Source organism: Vitis vinifera, chromosome 18 (assembly GCF_030704535.1).
Source record: "Vitis vinifera cultivar Pinot Noir 40024 chromosome 18, ASM3070453v1".
Taxonomy (NCBI): domain Eukaryota; kingdom Viridiplantae; phylum Streptophyta; class Magnoliopsida; order Vitales; family Vitaceae; genus Vitis; species Vitis vinifera.
In genome coordinates, this window is record NC_081822.1 from 25,445,728 (window position 1) to 25,455,799 (window position 10,072).

Here is a 10,072-nt window from a genome sequence, read left to right on the forward strand (position 1 = left end):
TCACTATCAATGAAGTTCATTTCAACTTTCTTTCCTTTTATTGATGCTTGGTAAAGGTCGACCAAATGTTTGGGCATACGATAGGTACGCGACCAATGCCCCTTCATAGCACATCTATAACAATTATTCTCATGAGCATGTTTACTTTGTGGTTCTATCCCCTTTTCAGGTTGTACCTCTGAATTATTCCACTTCTGGTGGTTTGAGTTGTTCTTTTTACTTTGAGAACCACTACAATGAGAAGAATTGTGTTTACCACGATCTCGACCGCGACCATGTCCTCAACCTCGTCCACATTCATGTCCTTGTCCATGTCCAAGGGTTTGAACAGATGTGGCATTGGCTTCAGGCAATGACATAGACCCAGTAGGACGAGATTGATGGTTTTTCAATAATAGCTCATTATTTTGTTCAACCACCAGAAGACATGATCAATTCTAAATATTTAGTGAAACGACGCTCTCGATATTGCTTCTGTAGGAGCACATTCGAGGCATGAAAAGTCGTGAATGTTTTTTCAAGCATATCTTCTTTAGTGACCTTTTCTCCACACAATTTTAATTGTGAGCTAATTTTGAATAGGGCCGAGTTGTAGTCACTAACAGACTTGAAATCTTGTAATCTCAAGTGCATCCAATCATAGCGTGCTTTTGGAAGGATTACGGTCTTTTGGTGGTCATATCGTTCCCTTAGATTATTCCAAATGATGAAAGGATCTTTAACCGTAAGGTATTCACCTTTTAATCCTTCATCAATGTGATGGCGAAGGAATATCAAAGCTTTGGTGCAATCCTGCAAGGATGCGTCATTTCCTTCTTTAATGGTATTTCCAAGATTCATCGCATCTAGATGAATTTCAACATCTAGAACCCAAGATAAGTAGTTCTTGCCCGAAATATTGAGGGCAACAAATTCAAGCTTTGCAAGGTTTGACATTATCTAAAAGCTATATATAATATTAATCAAATAAATATTTCAATTATTATAATAAACTATTAATAAAATGCTTTAACAATATTTCAAGTAAACAATATCTAAAAATATAATGACCTAAAATTTATCAATTATAAATATGGTAAAAATGTATAAATATGAAATAAGAATTAAAATTTAATATATATATATATATATATATATATATATATATATATATATATATATGTGTGTGTGTGTGTGTGTGTGTGTGTGTGTGTGTGTGTGTGTGTGTGTATTTTTCTATTTCATAGCTTCGGGCTATGATTATTTTATGTAAATTTGTATATCGCTTCAGACTATGAACATTTATTTATTTTATAGCTTCTAGCGATATGATATTGTTTGGTATAACATCCTATTATACCGTATAATTAAAAATAAATAATTAGGGATCATATACATAACTTTTGGTCATGTATCTGTAATTCTATAATTTTTCCCCATAAATTGTAGTTATAGGAATTGCACATATTTGTCATAACTTCTGGTTATGAATTTACCCCATAATTTGTAATTTATCTCATAACTTCTGGTTATAGAGATTGTACATATTTTTCATAACTTCTGGTTATGAATTTACCATATTTATAATTTATCACATAACTTCTTATTATAGGGATTGTAATATTTATGTATTCGAATAAAATAAATGAAAAAAAAAATCAAAGAGTAATAAAATAGAAAATCATGATATAAGTTTATCACATACCTTTTTGTGAGAGAGAAGAAAGAAGAGTATTTCTATTTCTTTTAAAAATGATAACGTCTTTCTATTTCTCTAAAGAGAAGAACATTTTTCTTATTTCTTTGAATAAAGAAAAATCTTTATATTTCTCTTGTAGGGACTATTCGTGCTGATAACGTATTGTAAAATTATAAAGTGAAAGGAGAAGAAAACAAGAAAGAGAAATTAGAATGTAGGAAGAGAACAGAATGCATGGCAAAAAAACTTTTTATTATTCATTAGGAGTCTCTCCCTTTTATAATGAGTTACAAAAGATATTTATAGATGATCATCCACAAGTTACCATAGTGGTATAGAATCTTATATTTTATAACAAAGACAATTATATTGGAGGGATAGATTAATGTAATAATATACATGCCTTACATAATTTTTGCCAAGTCTATGAAAATTTATGGATAAAATTCTCCTTTACCAAGCTTGATTGTGAAGATTGGCCCATACTCATCCGCTAGGGCCCCTAAGGTTACATGGGGCAGCTTAGAGCCTTGTAGAAGATGAAGGTGACCAATGACAGGCCATGCCCCGACTGCTTCTGGGGCTGTTCTTTTTAGCTCGGAACTCTTTGAAATCTTTAACAAATAGTAGAGAAAGAGTAGGAAGGTAAACATGGCGGCCATGGCAATTGTTGAAAATGGGAATTGGAACTCCATTCCTGTCAATTCAAGTCCCAGATCGGTATGGATTTTTTAGATTTTTGACTATATGATACAAGGATATACTCAACACACTGAAATGTTTTTGCTTTCTTACACGTTTTAATATTTCATTTTCACAAATATCGCCTTACCAATAGGCTCTTTTTGCCTTGGTCGAAAAGGAAAACATACAACAAGTGAAATATTTAAAGTAATTATGACTCCTCGAACTTAAAGGCCAAGAGTACCACTGTCATTTCACATGTTGAACCTTATAGCCCAATGTGTAAATGACACCAGAATAGAGGAAATTGTTGCTAGTCATTTAACTGTGATTCAGCTTTCGATCCAAAATCAACATGAAAATCATAAGGTGATCAAGGTCAATCTCTAAAAGATGATGTGAGCCAAAACATGACTTATCACAGTTTTTTAAGAAAATGTGACAAGATTTGGTTTGAAAATTGCATTAAATGTGTACATCGAAGCGTGAGGCATTAGGTCTTTGATAGTGCTACATAACATAGGTCCATATGGGGAAAGAAATATCTAATCTAAAAAAATGCATGATTGACTCAAACACAAGATGATGGTCGATCGATAAAGAGATGGCAACGATATTGATCCATGCTACTAAAGCTTAGATGTTGATATTGTACTTAAGTTTTTGTTGTTGTGATCATGTACACAAATTCACGTCCATGTGGGTAGGTATCCTAATTCATGGATATAGTCTTCATCCTAATAGGGTAAAGGAGGCTTTAACTAGCAACTTAAAAGGTACCCTAATAAAAAAAAATTATACCCACCTGCAGTATGCATCCTTTGTATGCCTCTGAAGAGACGAAATGTTTCACAGGAGCATGAACCATCACCTCTATAGCAAGTATTAATCATTGCCTAGGGGTTTCAAAATGGTTAAGACTTCATGTTGGTTTACACATTTTATGACTCTCACATTTATCATTAGTGATCTATGGGAGCAAAATGTGTGGTGTAGGTACATTCAACTATCTTACCAAGCCATAAAGCCAGGAAAAGAAACACTTAACACATGCATATCCTTGTCGAGATTTGAGCTCTAAGTCTTCAATGATTGGGCTTCATATGGTGCTATGAACTAGGTATATCTCTATGTACTTGGTCGTCTTCCAAGAACAATGCAATGATTTGATCAATCAAACTTTCCAAGATGATAAAGAATGAGAGTGGTGGTACATATCCCGTGAAGTGATATGATGATCACTAGAAAATGATGTTCCTCTCAAACTATAGTTGTATTGCCCAAATCACAACTCCTTTCCAAATTAGTTAGCTTGATCGCAAAGGCAAACGATGTACAAACAAAGTCCCTAGCCCAACTAAATAATAATATACAACCCATGAATGAAGTAATGCAATAAATCTCGACTAAAATGAAATTAGGGCTAACTAGAATTTCACATTTTGTAAATCATTTAAGATTAGTTCAAAAACTATTTTCAAGGTTGGAATATATAGAAATAGGTCTTAAAAGATAGGGTTGAGGCTAATCAGAACATAGATGACATACATTAGCGTAGTTTAAGACCTAATCCTAAGGTGTCAAATTTTGATATTGGAGGAGCTCAAATGATGCCATGGAGCGGAGTATTGAGTTCTCCACTAGCATAATTTGATACCTCACCATGGTATTGAACCATGGGTCTTTTGCATCATTTCCATTTTGTTATTGAAACTGAGGTTGCAATACTAAACGCTCCTAAATAGGTGTAAGTAAAATTGTGGTTCCCTAACTATAAGGATGCAGTTGTAGTTTTGAAAACTCGGTGAGTTGGGTGTCAAATACTAGAGAGGTGATGTTGTAATGTAGGTGTAGTGGATACATCCAAAGAATGAAAGTTATATTCTAGTCGAAAACTCTTTCTTTTCCACTAGTGGTACTATGTCCATATTTCTTTTTCAATCCACAAAACTTGGTCTTGTCAATTTATAAGTAGTGAGAATCAAATTAATCGAATTATAAGACATGATATCTATAATATGAATAAAAACTATACATTATTAAAATGAGCATACACGACAAGGATAAATTTAGCAAAAATGTAGAGCTCTCAAGAGTACATATCCATTTGCAAGGTATCCTATTATTATAAGAATCAAGCCTACGATGGGCAAGTCATGATCTTATTACTAGTTGAGACGCTCTCAAATTGACCTTCCTACCTTAACTATAAAGGTACTTGGCTTATGGACTATGCAAGTGGGACCTGGTGCATGATTTGACCACTTCATATCCAATGTTAAGTGTATAACCATTGTCCTTGAACTATTAATATCACCAAGTAAGGAACCCCACCATTGGGATGGTTATTCCTACTACAAACATGTCTAATCTTGTCCATAAGGAGAGTCCATGTCTCTTTATTCTTAGGGCCCAACCCATTGGTGGGGTGGTGTGACAACGGATATTCTTAAGATAGGCATCATGATATTTCATAGGTTTGAGATAGTGTGTCTCTTTGGGTGATCTTAAGAACATGTGATCATGAAATCTTTGTTCGTAATAATTCCTTAAGTAAAACTTGACATATGCTCTTAGAGTGCTAGGTATGTCAATTGATCACATAAGAGGAGGATCTAAGACCTAAGGATGATAGAGGTAATCTTAAGAGATTAATAATATCTACCTCATTATATTACCTACACTAATTTATAGGGAGCTTGCATGTAGTCGTTATTAAGTAACGGACTCGAGTTTTACATCTTACTTTAATATCATAGAATATTATAGTGCAGTTAATTCTCTGTAGTGGGATGTTGAATTAATTTTAGAATTGGGTTCTGATTGAGCTAATATTTTTACTCAAGCTCTTATTCCTCAATAGCATATTATTTGAGAAATATTTGAATTCCTTATTCATATATGTGCATAAGTGCATTTTTGTAAATATACAATGTTACATAAGAGCTTATGAATGGTCATTGTTGATTAGGTTAATTAATTAATTGGAGCTTAATAAAGTTAATTAATTATTTAGGACCCAATGGACTAAATTAAGTGACCCAAGTTCAAGTTGGGCTCAAGTCACTTAAACCTACAAGTAAGTCTATATAAACTCCTTGGGGATTTAGAGTTAAACACTTCATTTATTCTGCCTTCTTGAGAGAGAGATCCTTAGCTTTCATCCCAAAGTGAGAATTCCACCATTCTTAAGTGTCATTATCCAAGAAAGAACCATCAGGTAGAAAATTGTGAGGTTTCTAAGGTCCACACCATCTTTTTTATCGACTAAGGCTTATTTAGGAACATTTAGACCATAGGTAAAGTTTTTTTAGCACCTAGATCTAGAGTTTTATTTTATTATTGCTTCCATTGTCTATATTTAGCATCCCTAGGAAGATAGTTGTGCACCCCAACAATCCAAGGCTTAGAATGGGCTTTTCCAAGAATTCCAATGGTAATATTATACCTAATATTGTTTTTGTGATCTTGAAACCCAAAGCTCATTCTTCAATCTTCAAATAGGAAAAATCTCCCTCATCTTACAGCAAACCACCCCCCCCTCCCCACCCCCCACTCCCCACTCTAAACGAGTAATTTTCTCGAGGAAAATAATAGAACACATGATTGCTTAAGAGGTATCAAATTGCATGAGAGATTGGAAATGTTATCAAACCATAGGATTTCCCAAAGGCATCAAAATTGCAAAATGTTATCAAACCATAGGATTTCCCAAAGGCATAAAAATTGCAATACAGTCATTAAGGTGTTGAATTTGGTATCAAAAATGGTATCAAAATTTTGATACCAGGTATTCTCAATATCGAAATTTTGATACCTCCCTATAAATACTACTAACTACTTCCCTCTGTACTATCTTTCCTCTGTAATTCCTCATAATATGCATATAGGCTCCAAAGCTTACCAAGATAAGGAAAAATAACCTGCAAAACATGGTCAAAGACTTAAAGATCTAATGCAAGATAGAAACATATATGAGTGCATGTGCATTGTGCTACCAAGGACAAAATACAGGTTTATAGGCAGCGAAGCATGAAAATGGAATTTTACTATTTAAACATGGGGTCTTTTTTAAAACATATATTTATCAGGCACAAAAGCTAAGCATGACTAGCTACTTTCTTTTCTCTCTTAAATCTACACAACTACACAACATCTTGCCAAATCTTTGGCTTTGAAGATCTAATTGACTAACATTTTAGTAAATCCTACATGCCCCAATTTATAAAAATTTTATATATACTTCAAATAAACAACTTTTACTAAGAACTAAAATATTCATTAACATAAAACAAATTATGATCGAGTTAAACAAAAAAAACAATGAAATGCAGAATGAGAACTAACATGAAAATGATCACAATTTCAATGGTAATCAAGCAAACATGCTAAACGAAAAGCATAAATGATATAAAAGTTAATGATTATTTATGAGTAAGAAAAAACATATATAAACTCTAAATAAAACAAAAACTTATCAAAAGTCATAGCCTATTTTTAGTTGGCGAGACAGGATAAGATATGTATATTCTCAAATATCATATTTCATTAGATATCTTAGGATATGATTTCTAATGGGATATAATATCCTTGAATATTAAATTCAATGAACATAAGGTAGCATATCAAATGAGATACATAATGTTATGTTTATATTTAATTTGTAAAATGAATAAAAAAAAATACAATGAAATATATATTATTTTCAATGTTTAAAATAAAGTATATATTTCATTCCAATATGTTCTATTTAAAAAAATATGAAAATTTTCTTATCATTTAACAATATTCATGATTAAAATATTTAAATTTTATAAATAATTTTATATTATATTATTTAATATATAAAAATAATATATAGGTATATTAAATAATAATATATTAACATTATTTTATAATATATATATTTTATAAATTTTTTTTTTAGTTCTTTTTTAACCACAAATTTAATTTTATAATAAAAAAACTTAATTATTCTATCAAATAAGTAATATAAAAAAAGTAAAATTTTGATTAAAAAAATAAATTTATAATACACGAGATATATACATCTGATCTCTTATCTTACGATTAACATATCCTATCGATAAATGATAAAAAATAAAAATAAAAAGTAAAAAAATGGATAATATATCTCTCTGTTTATCTTATATATAAAACAACTAATGGAATCACTTATCATGCCTTATTACCAACCAATCATGAGATAAGATATGTTATCATATTTCCTATCTCATCCTATATTATATCCCGCTAACCAAACATAGTGGTAATGAAACCAACACCTTATCAAAAAACTCAACAAATTTGTGTTAATGAAACCAACACCATATAAAAAACCCAACACATTTGATAAGTAACATAAACACGCAATAACCTTAAGAGGTGAAAGTACTACCAAATTGGAAGACTAGTGGTTATGACAACGATTGGTGATGGTTGTTGCGACTCTCAGCAGAGTCTTTAATGTTTGGTGACTGAGTTTCTCGTAGCTAATGGCCAACAATAGAGTTTCCAATGGTTAAATGGTCGGCAGTGGAACTTTCGATGGATTTTCTACAGAGGAATCTGAGTGCAATTTCATAGAGGAATTCAGTACACTGGAAATTGAAGTGTTGAATGGACTTTCATGGTGGAAGATTGGTGTGAATCTTAAACTGTTTCCAATGAAGAAATCTACAAGGGAGATTGAAAAATTCAAATCCTGATATGGTAGGGAGAAATTCAAACCTTAAACATTGGAAAGTGCAAAGTGTTGGATCAACTATGCAATCTTTATTGGCAAGAGAACTATAGGAGATTTATGCTAGGGCTAGATAAGACAACCTTGGAAACCTAAAAAATGGCAGCTGTCGAAAATCATTTGGCTTTTGAATAATGGTTGATGTTGTAGAACAGTTTTAAAGATTACCAAATATTTTATCAACCCAAAACCAAAAATCTCATGTTAAATCATAAAGAAAACATGCCGATTAGATTAGAGAATGTAGACAAACCTGAATCCGTTGTTGATCTTGAAAAAATATGGTTCTTCTAAGGCAATAGATGGGGAGACCACCTTTCTGTTTTCTCTCTTGTGATGGAGGCAAGAGAAGGAACGTTTTTTGTATTTTCAGAAAAGAAAACTAAAAAATGCCAAACTTCAATTTCCTTTTCCCTTTTATTAACTTTCTCTATGCCTTAGGGATCATACCCATTGGGCTGTTGGGCCACATGTGTCTTAGGCCCATCATGTAAGACACATGTGACTTGGGCTCTACACACAATGTGACCCATACTTAATAAATATAAATTGAATATATATATAGATAGCTTAATCATAAATAATTATTAATATATGTGAGTCCATAATTATTTTAACAGTTGAGTCATTAGAGGACTTGTTGATGGGAGTTGAATGTGGGCATTAGGTATAACTGTCGTGGTGTTGTGTGTATTAATCATTATAGGCTGTTTTTTAGTGATTTGAGGAAGTATTTTTAACCTTTTAATATTGGAAAATTTTTATCACTCAAATGTTAAAAGGACTAAAAATAATTATTAAAATTATTGTCAAACACATTGAGAAAAGAAATGATGCAAAACATGATGCTTCTAACCATCACCACTATTTAAAATGATTTAAATCACGAGGGAACATAAGTGCAAATAATAAAAAAAATTATTAAGAAAGGTTATTTGAGTAAAGGATTACTATAACTCAATTTTGGAAATTTAATTCTTTATCATTTTTTTATCCTCATTTTGACAAAAATGTCTTCATTCTTTTTGTATAAAAATAACATTTTATTTTAAAATCTATGTGTAAATATTTAAAATAGTAAAGGGCATTTATAGTAAAAGTGAGTTATTCTTAAAACATAAACATAAGAAGGGTTAGATCTACGAATATAAAAATTATTTAATCCATTTTAACTAATTAATTCTTTTAAGAATAAAAAAGGACGGTTTTTAAGCATAAAAAAATGAAGTGATTAACTTAATTTTTTGTAGCAGTAAAAATATGTTAAATAGACAAAAGAGAAGCCAATAAGAAAAAGGTTGAGGTTCAAAGCCAAGACTTCTTGGGAAATGATCAAGATATTGGGTAATGGACTAATAATCTATATCATATTAGTAAGTGTGGTGGTTTAAGGCTTGAGCTCCATGAATGATTTTGAATAAACAACAGGACTATATATTAGGTTATATTTTGAATAACTTTATTGCATAGCCTTTGGTTTTCCCTATAGTCTCTTTTGTTTGAAAGAATTGAAACACATCCAAATGGCACTGACCATACTTAATAATAGAAGAATTTGCTAAAAATATGAAAAAATTTCCCCCCAAAAAGATCATAAGGGCTTTTCTTAATATCACACTAATGCAAGTGTTTCAAAGGATTTGTATTATTGTACTTCAGCTATGTTTGGTTTTGAAAAGAAATAAAAAAATATTAGAAAAATGATTTTCCCAAGACTTAAAGAAAGAAAATCAATTATTATTAATATTAATTAATATTTTATGTATTTTTGAATTATGTTAATCTTTACATAAAAAGGAAAAATAAATCAAATGAGTTTGAAGTAGCATATAAAAATAATTTATTAATTTCTTTCCTCCCCCACATGTTCTCTTAAATTTTTCCAGAGCCTAGAAAATAGTAAAAAAAAATGTTAAGGAAAATTATTCTCTCATATCTTATTGTATTATGAAAATATCAAAAATAAA